General features: G+C 44.3%; 1 protein-coding gene across 22 annotated transcripts in view; it reads left to right on the forward strand.

Moving 5' to 3' along the window:
• The window catches only part of LOC1276287 (glutamate-gated chloride channel), a 111,929-nt gene that overhangs the window by 45,524 nt on the left and 52,850 nt on the right, over window positions 1-13,555 (forward strand). For all 22 annotated transcript variants that reach the window (XM_061652198.1, XM_061652197.1, XM_061652195.1 and 19 more), the window contains exon 3: window positions 54-76. The gene's annotated coding sequence lies outside the window, so the exon portion shown is untranslated. The remainder of the gene's footprint in view (window positions 1-53; window positions 77-13,555) is intronic.

Below are 13,555 nucleotides of genomic sequence, written 5' to 3' on the forward strand. Positions count from 1 at the left end.
AACAAAACCATTCCTAACTATGCCACTAAAAGCTCTTTGTTGTTTCTTTCCAGGTTTCATTAACCGTATAAATAAGGTGAGTTTTTATGTTGTTTATTTACAAATCCTTATAATGTGTTTACTTCATGCTTTGGGAACGCAATTTGGATATTATATCACCAACGTGAAACATACCAAAGCTAAAAAGTAATACATTTTTTCGCTTGGTGAGTCCGTCTAACTGATAGGGTCAGTGCTGTTCCATATTTTCTTCACTCCAAACTGCTGTCTCTCTCTCTCTCTCTCTTTTCGGCGTAGTTTCATCCCTAACGCCAATTCTATTGGGTGCTTTTTAAAAATTAATAATAGGAACCATTTTATCAACAGCCGGGCGTGTGCAGTCACGATATTTATCACTGCCACACCGTCTGGCAAACGTCTTTCTAATATTACGATTTGTATGTGTGTGAGTGTGTGCTCTGTTTTTGTGGCATCCTTCGCTCTCTTTTTCTCGTTTGTAACCGCGTCCATCGGACACACCCCGGCGCACGAAACGACCTTAACAAAGAAAAAGCATGCACCCGGGGCCCCGAGTCTGGGTGTTATAGGTCGCCATTCTTTTCACCAGTTTTGCACACACACACACACACACACATAGAAGCATCAGCAACCAGCCACCCGTTATTAGAAGCGCCCAGGTTTCAGAACCGTGAGCCGGATCGTATTGTGGCGGGCTTAAGGGTGGGTCAAGCATCGTCGTCCTCGTCGTCGCAAAAAGAATGTGAAAAACCAAAAAGTTTTCCCACAACAGTGGGCTGTGGAGAGGGGAGCGGGGAAGTCGATGCATGTCGACAGCGCCCGCTCAACATCCGTCTGTGTGGGGGATGGATGGGTGTGAACAAAAGCATAAATTTGATAGCCAACAGTCATAAAACATCATTATGGCTGCGGCAGCGTGGCGGCGACCCGCTGTGGGACACTGGGTTCGTGCGTGAACATCATACAAATTTAAAAAGTTTCGAACGAAGCACAAAAGCACCGCACACACATTGGGGCGGAAAAATGAGCAGAGAAAATAGTTCAACCATAGCATAACAATAAGAGAGAATTTGAAGAAAAAAAGCTGTGCATGGGAAATAGTGATGGGAAATATTGGAAATTATGTTGAACAAAGCATGGTTTATTGGCATGGCAAAGGATGGCACAATATTTCTTTCTGCGAATTGTGCTTATGTTTGTGCAGCAGTTGTGTGGCTTATCGATTGTTGTTTAATCGACGGCTCAGTGTCTGAACACTAATGTTCAGTTATGTAACTCAAGCTTGATAATACACTCATTTGTGTCGAGTTTCTTATCACTTTCATTGCACTTTTAATTGATGTTGCGTAAAGCAATCAAAATCCGGTTATTTCGATTCAGTGACCGGTTTCTTATCGCTGAACAAGGGTGGCTTCCGTGAAGATAATTCTCGGAATCCTATGCGTAGCGTATTCTATTGCTCAAATAACGCAAACGATCGAGATAAGCTTTACGCTCGGTTGCAGTACTGATATCAAAGGTAATTCAGAATACGAAGCTTATCTTTTGAGCATACGCAATACCGAACTATCTGATTTATGTAATCTGCTATTGGGTCAATTAAGATACTAACATTAGGCTCCGCAGTAATGCCGGCTGGAGTCTTCAGGCTACAAATCTTTCAGTTTCAATCATAGCTGGACCGACTCATTTGCATTATAGCAATGAATATAAATTATTATTATGAGATGAAACATAACTTTATCCTCGTAAAGTTTTCGTCTTACATCCTTAATCAATTACCAACGCTGCTGGAAGCTGCTGTCTGTAGTGGGTATCATTTCTCGAATAATTGGTCTCGTAAAAAAAACATGAACTAACTAGTGTACTAATTCATTATCTTCAGCTGTCTCGCCAGCCGCAAAACATAATAGTCACCGGTAACATATTGTAACGCTCAATCGCACATCGTTCCCGCCCCTTACCGTAACGACCTTGCACCGTCACCGCAGTGGAAGCCCCACCGCCTGTTGTTGCAGCAAGATGACTTGCCGAACCGGACACGGGTACAATTAATTCGGCCTCATTTAGCACACTTTGTGACAGCTCATCTCAGCTTACCCCGGCCGGGCTACACTTTCCGCCACCTTGGTTAAGGGAAAGCTGCGTGCACAGCGCAGCGCGGATTTTCCTGTCATCGGCACGCTCGCACGGGGGGGCGGGCAGAGGTGAAGCAGTAGGCCAAGAAACAGCAATTACAATTTCACTGACCATTACCCTTGAAAGTTGGCTACCGGGAGAGGGCACAGCAACACTGTTGCCGATATACCAGGCCGTCCGTGCGCTTTACCAGCGCAGTCAATTGCAGCCGCCGAGTGGGCTAATAAATTACGATAACGATACCGGAAAGATGTATGCCTTGCTGGCGATGGCTTAATCGGGAAGTTAGGGCCCGGAAAGAAGTTACTGGTCGTAAAACAATTCCTATAAAATGGCTCCATGCTGTGTGTGTGTGCCGTGCACAAAGCAGAAGGTCCCGAAGGCAAGCTTGAGTGAAATTGAAGCAGTGTGTAAGATTAGCTTAGAGGAAAAACAACGAGAACGAACCGGCGATCCTAACCTTAATACACAAAAAATACACGACCATTTCGTGGCTGCACTCGGGATGTTGCCCGGACGACATATTGACCCAAATGGAGGTCGCACTGCCATTTAGAAAGATAAATTGCCCCATCGATTGTCAGTCGGCAGCGTGTGCCGCACGCACCTTTCCAAGGATCGCTCCAAACTCCTTTGTTCCCGTTTCTTCTCACGCTTCTTACACGTTTTGGAAGCGGTCCCGTGCCTTGCCTGCGATTCAATCGAATCCTCCGCGCCAATCGTCCGCATCGAAAAGCGAACGTGTGAGCGAAGCATACCGATACCCTCTGCCAGAACCTTTTCCCCAGCTCATCAGCATTGCTAGCATTGCTTCCGGAGGTCGGATAAAGTAAGCTTCCCATTTGCCGTCCCGGAAGAAATCCGAAAGACATTAAACAAAGCAATCAAGGGAAAGCGAATGCTAGAAAGAGAAGAGCGCAAAGGGAATGGTGAATCGTATCCTATTTCTGGCGCCGCGTGCTGCACCCGGTGTGACATTCCCGGAAGGACACGAGACATCCGACGACATTACTATGGAACGGTGCGGCATCCATCTCGTGCGGCCGTCCGCAAGCCGCCGGAGACGATTCGGACGTGATTTCCGTGGCGAAATGTGTGTGTGAGGCTCAGCATCCGTTCGTCGATGATCGACTATCTTCAAACTCGTGCATGTGTGTGTGGGAGTGAGAGAGATGATGAGGGTGATTTGCGGTTAGGGAAATGGTGTCTTCCATATTTGCCATCCTTTCTTTCTCTTTTTCCGCATTTTTTCCCCATAAGTAGGAGACACTCGTTTCCCGTTCATTTTGATTTGATGGTCTCGTAGCTTCGTATCAAAAGTGAACGCAAGGAAGTGAGATGTACACCCTACGCTCCTACCCTTCTTAGCCCGTCTTTTTGATCTGATGTCTGCGTGACTTCCCTCGCTGTCCCGTTGCTCCACTCATCCCATCCTCCCGTTCATCCACTTTCCCACTCGAACGGTATCGAACAGCACGTCAATATTCGCTATATTGCCCATTAACATAATCGAATGTGGTTTTCGAGATTATGTTTCACGGTATACGTGTCGCGCCGCGTTCGCCCACTTGTCCCACGACGTGAGAGTGGAGCGTTCGCACCGTGGCCATACGATGATAAAGAAGATATAATTATTGCTCGGTGCCATTTGCTACACGGTGTCGTCCCGCAGCATCACGGACGCACAATTGCCTCGTAAACAGGCTATTGGGCCGAAGAAGTTTGTTTAAATTATTCGTTCGTTTGGGATCGTTATACGGTCGAGCACCGGTACACGATCATTAGCCGCCCGGCATTAACGCCTGTGCGTAATAGCGTGGAAAATGGTGCAGAAAAACGATCAGTTGTCAACTTCAAGCTGTGTGACATTTTTATGAGGTTTGTTTTATTACGCTTTTTTTCATTTTACTCTATGCGTTTGCTGAAAATTGTTGTTTGATAATGTTTACCTGGGATGGAACATAATAGACAGCTTTCATAATTGGTTGCTGTTTGCTAGCATAAGTGGTAGGTTTTTGTTTGCTTGAAGCAGACCGGCGAATCTTAATGACAATTAGTTGAATTCGATTAAATCTCCAGATTGGCAAACATATTTTTTATTTCCAGTAAAAATGATACAGACATAGAGAACTTCTAATTGGAAAACTGGATATCAAAATCGGCTACCAATGATGTTGTACAATAAAGATTGTGTTTCGAAAAGCTTGGGTTTAAGAAAAATTGTTTACCAGCATGATGAATGAATTCAGACGTAAGGGAAAGCGGGGCAAAATGGGCATGTGGGGCAAAATAAGCACCCTCTATTTAAGCATTATTTCACTACAAAAATACTTCCCAATGCTCAAATTGTTTTCATTTGAGTGTTCTATGAACACCATGTATGTTTCATAACCCTTACATAACAAATAACTAAGAAAAATGCATAGTAAGGTTTAGTAGCATATTGATGTAATTTTTGCTACTTCGAAAATAAGCTTAAACCAGTGTCACAAGGATGCTTGGAAGTTTTACATAATATATTTTTAAAGATATGATATTTCTATACAATTTGTCTGAAGAAAGCAAGGCGATTGAATGCTTATTTTTACTCATATAACAAAAAATACAAAAATGCTTCACGTGGGGCAAAATAGGTAGTTACGCTTGGGGCAAAATGGACCGATGCTTTTGACATATGGTGGCTATGGTGTTGTATTTGTCGCCACAATAATGATAACAGGCACAGCTTCAAAAGACACGATTTTGTAGATTAAAACTTGTAAAAACTGTTTTAATTTCAATAACATAATTTTCGAAGATTTTTAAGGGCTTTCCTGAACAGCAAAAATACATTTCACGAAACAAGCGCAAAAGCATAGACCATTACCTAAGCGCAGTTGTTGTGGCCCATATTGCCCCAGTGGTTTGACGTAGCCGGTCTCGTAGTACAGTCGTCAACTCGTACGACTTAACAACATGCCCGTCATGGGTTCAATCCCCAAATAGACCGCGCCGCGATACGTAGGACTGACTATCCTGCAATGGGGGGGAATCAATTAGTCACTGAAAACCAAGCCCACAAGTGGGTGCAGGCAGGCCTTGACCGACATCGGTTGTTGAACCAAAGAAGAAGAAGAAGGTTTGACGTTTCACAGTTTGTTTACATATGCCCATTTTGCCCCTGGGCTATGCTCATTTTACCCCGCGTGTCAAAATAGCTTCTGGTAAAACATCAACTTTTATTTTACACTGTTTTCATGTTTTTAAGTTGTTTTCATTCTATGTGACAATTTTCATCCATAGATAAATGGTGGAGGCATACAATAATGAAAGAAAATTTGTGTTTTGTGGCAAAGGAATATTCAGTAAACTTCTTAACATGCCCATTTTGCCCCGCTTTCCCCTAATGCTTGAAAACTCTAAACCTAACATATAGCTAGGTGTGAAATAGTGCTTGCATGCAATTGTGAGTTTCAAGCCATAAAGATATGTGTTCTTAACACGAAAAACGAAAAAAGCTAATTTATAAAAAAAAACATTCTTCCAAAAGTAGCCTAAAATCTAATATTCTCACGTTGTAAAAGTCTTCATACCTTGATGAAACGATACTCTCAAGCAGTCATTCATTCAAATAATTTAAAGTACAGTCCTAACATAAAACTATTTTATTTACTCTACTCTCAATAAACTAATTTTATAAAATGTATATCATAAGCCTGTATGCAAATTGAATACATTCTTAGAATCCGATGTGTGCCTGAGTTGGAACACTGATTAAACTGTTAAAAATAGTATCAATCAATCACTTTTGCTTAAATTAACATTAAATTTATTCCATACACGTTTTATTTGGCGTAAACGTGCTACGCGGACATGCGGACCTATACAGGCTTTCAAGACTTTATTCAATACCACGTAGCCGGATAATCATTCCTACGTATGGGGACATGGTCCATTCCGGGCTTGAACCCATTACGGGCGTGTTATTGAGTCATTCGAGTTGACGAATTTACTACGGAACTGCCTCATACTCGTAATCTTCCTCAATTGAATATTAATGCACGAAAAATCTTAATCCACTTTTCTGAAGCATTTGGTTTTTCACCGCCACAAGTTGAACTCTAGCACCTCCATACTATCACGCTCTTAATTTAGCAAGCCATTTCAAGCAACAGAATTAAATTATTGCAAATATTAACTGCCACTCCCGTTGGGCAGTGATTTCACCCTATCAGTAGCACGCCCCCCACCCCCGTCTGCCAGAAATGCTAATGCTGCTTTGTTTCCACTAATTAGCACAAGCGAAATATCGTTAATTACTGAGAAGCAAGCGTACACCGGTGCCTCCCGAAAAACAGAAAAAAACCTCGAAACCGTTAATGATTCTGGAACGGTACCAAGATTTAGGACACTTTTTATCGGGCACCGGCTCGGGTAAGCTGTTCGGGGTGCTTCCCCAGTGGGATCACGCAAAGGTGCTGCTGAATATTAATTATTTCTCTCACCTTCCCTCGCACACAATTTCCACGCCCGAGGGTGGTGGTGGCGCTCTGTTTTGCCATCAATCAGCGGGTTGCGGGTTAGGTTGGTGATCCATTTCCGTCGTTGAAAAAGAGTAGCAAAAGCTCACCTATGCCTCCTTCCCTTTTTAATGCTTGTTTTTACTTTTCACTCCAAACAACGACCTATCGAGACACCCCGTCGAGGCCGAGGTCGTTAAGCTGGTATATCGGAGTTCTCCGGGAAATACAACCCAAAGCCCATCATTATCAAACACGAACCGAGCTGCCGGTTGCTCGTGCGATTTGAAAAGTAAATGTAGTTAGAGCGGATTAATGGCTTCGGAGCGGATCGGAACGTCACGTGAAATGGGGCTTTTCTTATCATGCTGTGTTCTTACTTTCTTCCACTTTCGCTAGCTATCTTTTGTCCACTCTCGACTGGTTTTCGTCGCTTGCTGTTGTGCACAATTTCGACAGTTTACGAATCCGCAATGCGTACAGGTGCGAGCCCGGGAAAAGGGAATTAATTCACTCTTGCGTTTCAAGCCATTCACGGTCGCTCAGAATGCTATGAAAAATGGAAATAAATTAGCTCAGATAAGATTGATTAAAGGTTTACTTCCCTTTACGTGACTCGAGCGCGCTACCGTTCTTTCCTTATTTTCCGCTGCTGTGAACCGCTCGGCCGGCAGGCAGTGCTGTGTGCCCGTCCCAGAGAGCACATAAAGAAAAACGCCTGAAAAACGGCTGAATCATAATGATTTTAACCATCAGCATCACGCAGTCTGAACAACGGTGCACGCACACGGTGCGAATCCTTTCGACACACGATCAGGCCGAACACGGAAGGCATGTTAGCGTCTTCACTTTTCAACAAAGCACAAAGCGGTGCGCCTTGCCGTGCGCGGGACCGACGGTCCCCCGACGGTCTTAAAAGGCGAAATCCTTTCAGCGAAACTAACATCAACATTATCGCTGCTCGTGCCGTGTGTGTCCTTGATTCCACGCATCCCTTCCCATTGCTATGGGACGGACGCATGTTCGGCAAGCAGCGTTTGAGGGTGGGCGTTGTGAACCTTCAAAATTTGAACCGGGCCGCTGCCACTGGGGCTCGGGTGCCGCTGGGATATGAACTTTGCTCGGAACTGATTTGATGCTTTCAGTGAGCTTTCCATTTTTTTTTTGCTTTTTTAAAGCCTTGCACGTTGCTTCGCAGTGGTGTCAGTGTCTTATCAGGTGGGCGAGGAAAAGAAAATTGTTTTTCCTCTAACCTATACGAGGGACAACAGCTATGATGCGTTCGTTGATTTGTTTTCCATGTTTCGCTGTCGCTTACAGATGAGCATCAACAAAAATTGAACTGAGAACAGGTTTTTGCTTTGGAAATTGGGACGGCACAGATGATTTGTGGCTGGTAATTTGTGCAAGCAATCTGAACCGTTCATTCAATTTAATGAGATCGAATAACTCTGCCGACATAAAACGATTTACTTCGTGCTCGATCGCTTCCAATATTTATAATCACGTCGTAAAACGTAACAACCAATCCCGGAAGCCCGATGGCTACGTGAACTTCCGCAGTAACCATATCGTGGAAGTAACATAACGAACACATTTACCAACACATGAAACACACAGCCGTGGAATGATCATTTACATCGTTGTTCATTAATAATAGTGTATGGATTTTATGAAATTTACGCAATCCTATTCCGGGGGATTTTGAAAATGATTTGTGTTTATAGTTTACGTGTTGACTATAGGGTTTCCCCGAGAATTTATTTTGTTTCCTGATTTTAAAAACCAGAGTTTTCTAACGCATAAGATTCGAAATTCTTGCTGTTGTGAATGTATTAAAATTTGTGATTTTTTTTTTACTTTTGTTTCTAGTGGAAAGGGAAAGATTCGCCAACAAAGATATGGCCACAATAGTTGTACGATATAAATATATGTGAGAAATCGTGAGACTGTTCCTAAAATATGTAGAATCAATAATTAATTGTTAGTGAAATAAAAAAATGATAGATGTCCAAAGATCTTTTGTAAAATTTTTGGATGAATGTCAAAAGATCATAACACGTTATTGCTGTATCAAACCGGTTTCCTGTTCAACGCTGTTATAGTAAAGCTTATTTTTGCAGTTTATGCTTACCTTACAAAATCCGCCTGACATTGCAATGGCAGACATGTCGTTGTTTCTCGATTCACTGCAGAACTGGCCCTCCATTTCGGAAAGGCCATCTGTTGCTGCTGACTGTCAAAAGCAGCCCATCCGCTGTTCGGTCGACCATCCACTGCAAAGGCAAGCAGAGTTTCAAACCGGTTGTCGAAACGTCCACACAAGCACATACCATATCCACACGGATAACAAGTACGGTACCACCAGCGTGATGGTACGGTTGATTCGGTCATCTCGTATGGGGACAATAAGGGCTGCCGCGAGTATGTTTCGCGAAAATGCACGAGTTGCACTTACTGTGCACCGAGTCACCGACGATGTGAGAAACAGCGGCCAGTGCATCTGGGACACTGTAACGAACATGGGTTTGATTATTTCTTTCCCAATGCCGGTGGTGCTACACACGAGTGGCTCTTGCAGAAACGCATAATTGAACATAAATAATACGAGAACAACTGCTGCGTTGGACACTGGAAACAAGTTACAGTTCGGGAAATGTAGTTGTTGTTTGTTGGAAACAAAGACCAGGGAAAGCTCCAGGGACTCTATAAAGGAACAAAATTCAAAACTTTTGCTAAGAATTGTAAACACATTTCTGATATACAGTGTAGATTGTTAAGCCTTCTTAAACAACTGTTCCACACTGGAGCCTCGTGAAAGTATGTTTCGTTCTTCTGCTGCATTGCTTAATCATAGCCGACATATTTAAATCTCTTTCAACCTGTGCTCGGAACTACCGAAACCCATGAATCATACACCGATCTACTTCATCAACTCTGCGCGACCGTCAATTACACCGCAGCCGTTGCTATCTGCTGCCGGTGAATGCTGCTACGAATCTAAGATTTATTGCATCGTCACACAGCAGCTGCCATACGGGCAGGGGTTCTGCACTTCAAGCCACACCACCGTGCTGTTGTGTCGCTGTTTGTTGACTTTACCCATCCGCAAGTATGTCAGCGCAGTTGACAACACGAGCACGAACTCATCTCTTTCGCGTGCACTTAGCGCGGCTGCAGCATCACTCCAACCGTGCCGTACCAGTGGGAGTGGTTAAACTATTAATGAGACCGTTAAAGCGAGAAACTTATGCTCACCGACCAAAAAGTACACGACTCTTGGGCCACAGCACAAACACACACACACATACACCCATTCAACCGGCAGGAAGATGACAGCATGCTCTCCCCCCGTACCGTACCACGCTCAAGATGTCTTGCTGCCCGGTGTGCGCCAAGCGACGAGCCAAAGAGCAGCGAGTGAATTTGAAATGCTTAACATGTCAATCTTGAGGTAAGGAATATTTTACCCCCGAGATGTGCAGCGCACTGGAACGTCTTGCGGTGGATCCGACGCCATGATGAATTGAGGAGTTTCGCACATGGCAGCAAAATTTTATGCTACGCTCATCAGTGCGGTGCACTGGATGTGGGCGAAACCCAGCGGTAGCATATGGCACGCGCACGCCCGCCTGTGTGAGTCTGCAAGGATGGTGCAAATTCCGTTTCCAATGCTAATTATTCTACCGTAGTCGATGTGTGTGCTCGTATGCTGGCACAAGCATGCTCTGCTGTATAATGAGTTGGGATGGAAGATTGCCGGAATTATCACACGAGTACCAGAAGTTCCTGGGCAGAATGTAGCTTTGATTATGATTTCAAATATTTCACTCATGATGTTCAACTTTCAGTAGGGGCACTCTCTGACGTGCGCAACATACTTTGCGAAAGATATGCTTTCGAGTAAGCGGCTTGCCAAGAACAAGAAGCTAATTTCTGTAACACACTTCCAAACAACTATGGGTTATTTTTGCCCTTAAGCACAAACCTTGACTACTAGCCCTGTGTTATGTGCATTGTGTGCGTTTGTGAATTGATAATCATGCTCATCATTTCACCGTTCAAGCAATCGCGTTTGAACAAAACAAACAATTGCCAGCGCTTAAGGATTATAGCCGAACAGTGTGCTGGCAAGGAACACCAATTCAAGCGCTCCACAGCAATCATGGCAGTCGTTTGCCTTTAGTAAAGCACAAAGCGAGTTTAATCATGGAAAGTGGTGGCACATACACAAATGAGCAACATAAAAGCAGCTTTTCACAGCTTTTCACAGCACACGTACACATACACAAACACTCTCAGAATCAACAATCTTACACCCCGCAGGCTCGATCAAGGAAAATGAGCGTTATGAATGGTTCCGCTTGTTGCTGCCATTTGCAGCCCCTCAATCCCTCCGTCGTTGTGTGTTTGTGTGCTGTTGAAAAAGAAATAGTACGATTTATCATCAAAATCCCTTTCCTCGGCCGAAAAAAAAATGAAGCAAAAGAGAGTCCCTGTGGCGACCGATTGTCGGCCCGAATGGATTTTTGTTTTCCCTTTTTGCTGCTCTTCTGCCGAAGCGTTTCCTGGTCTCCCGCATCGTTCAGAAACGTTTCCTGAAAAACTCATAAATTGACGCACTGCTGCAAGCGTACGAACGTTAGCAGTTGGTCGGCAAGTGAAGCGGCAATCCAAACCCCTCCAAAAAGATGCTCCGGTTTTCCAACCGTACTGAACCTTTTTTATTCGTATTTTCGTTCCTCCTTCTTATTACTGGTGAAGCGAAATTTCGGCCTCGGAGGCCCGAAAGCAAATGACTCGATTTTTCGTACGATTGAGCTGAAAAGAAACATTAATTCAACAACAGTTCGTTTGATGTTCGATTGGAAGCCGGTCGCCCCGAGAGGCAAAAGACCGCGTCTTGAGCGTTGCCGAGACCAGCGTTTGCACAAGAAGGAATGCTAAACAATAAGCCAAGCCAAAGGGCGAATGAGGATCAAAGGATGCGAAAGCTCGGCTAAAGCTACATGCCTTTCGGGGCTTTTGTGGCATTGATTGGAAAATTAAAATTTCACATACTGGCAGAGAGGAATTTCTGAATTCGTTTACTCGATTTTTTAAAGCTGTCCCTAGGCTTGGTTTCAATTAAACATCCGCCATGTGGTGTTTAACGAGAAGAAACTTAAAGTTTTGGAGAATGAAAATTTTGGAAGCATTATTAAACATTTAGTTTTATTCTTTATTTGATGCCGTGACCAGGAATCTACTATCAATCCACTTAAATCATATTTTGTCGTTATAAATAGCTCCTAGTACACGTCACCAACTTACTTATCTGTGCACTAAACAAGTCTCTCAGAAATCGGACCCCCCCCCCCTTACCCGTGGCATGTGTCGAGATGTTTATGTTCGAACGATAATCCATATTGATGGAGCTCAATTCCCCCTCAGGGTTAGCAAGACTCACCACCAGCGTCCATAATTTACCCTCTTTCATAAATCCGTCCGATCCCAATCATCGAGAATACCCCTCCGGCACCTCTCCCTTGGCAACCCGCCAACGAGCGCATCAATGCGAAGCATTAGAGGAAACAATAAATCATCAACCAGGGCGCTTGTCATGCATCCCGACAAACGGGTGCAGCGATGCACAGCAACCGGGCACAACTATCGAGAGCAAACGGGTCTGTGGCACGAGGCAAGTGACAAATTGCTACTTTCCGGAACGGGCCTGTCGGGTCGCATTTGCATTTTGGGCTGTGGTATGGCCCGGCAGACTCGCCACGTCCGGTTCACTAAGGGGGAAAGATGTTCGCCGGCAACCGTTTGCCTCCAGACGCGGACACAGATGCAACAAAGCGGAAGGTTTTCGAATGCAATCGAATAGAATGGCAAAACGGTGGAGTGCTTCAATGCAGCCTACGAAGGTATTAGCAGAGGTTCGATTACGAGCGCTTTTGGAATGTTGCAATTCGCCGTAGGACGGATTTGTGGTGCTGTTTTATTTTTCTGTAATCCTACCTGGTCTTCAAGATGTCTTCATTCCATTCAGACAGAGCACCGTCGGACCTAACTGGAACTTTGATCAGATCGACGCGAGCTTCTGAGCAGAAAAATATCCGTAGTCGAAACGTTTCATAAAACAACGGCAAAGCTCTAGGCAATGCAGATTCAAGCACCGTTCTCGATGTCGAGGCGCTGCATCGAGTCGAACCTAATCACCTATTCACCATTCAGTATTGTCAGCTCGAAATTGGACTTCATTGCTCTTCCTCTTCTCAGCCGCAACGGTTGTGCAAATATTTACCACCTATGAACTAAATTAAATTTCATCTCTTGATACACACACACATAAAGAGGAGGCTTTGGTTCATTGGAGCTCTCCGGGCTTTGTATGGCGAGGGCGGCTTTATTTGTCCAGGCTCCGATCGTATCATCTCGGTCGTCCGATTGCTTATTTGTGTGTTTGTATGTCCGTGCGATTGACTTCGTTATTGGCTTTGCCGTACGGTTGCCCGTTTGGAAGGGCAATCGACTGGCGGCATCGGTCACTCCGATGTGGTGGCGACGCTGTGGTTGACCTTTTTTTTGTTCATTTACTAATTTAATGGTCAACGAAAATATCCTTTTCGTGCTGTTTCGAAATCCTTAAAGACGAAAAAGCTTAACCGCTCAGAAGTAAAAATTCCATTTGAATAACGTAAGCAAACTCTCACCCTGTGCTTCGGAAAGCTTCCTCCATTCCCAACTGGACACTTACAACCTCTTACAAACCTTTACTCCCGAGTCCTATTAGTCTGTATGTGTGCTTTCAAGCCTCAACATGTGATAGCTCTTACCGAAGCTCCGGAGCTGTGTGCTGTTTACGCTTTTGCTATATTTTCAGCTTCCCTTTTTGAGGGCGCATCATGCCACTC

This window comes from Anopheles gambiae, chromosome 2, assembly GCF_943734735.2.
Source record: "Anopheles gambiae chromosome 2, idAnoGambNW_F1_1, whole genome shotgun sequence".
Taxonomy (NCBI): domain Eukaryota; kingdom Metazoa; phylum Arthropoda; class Insecta; order Diptera; family Culicidae; genus Anopheles; species Anopheles gambiae.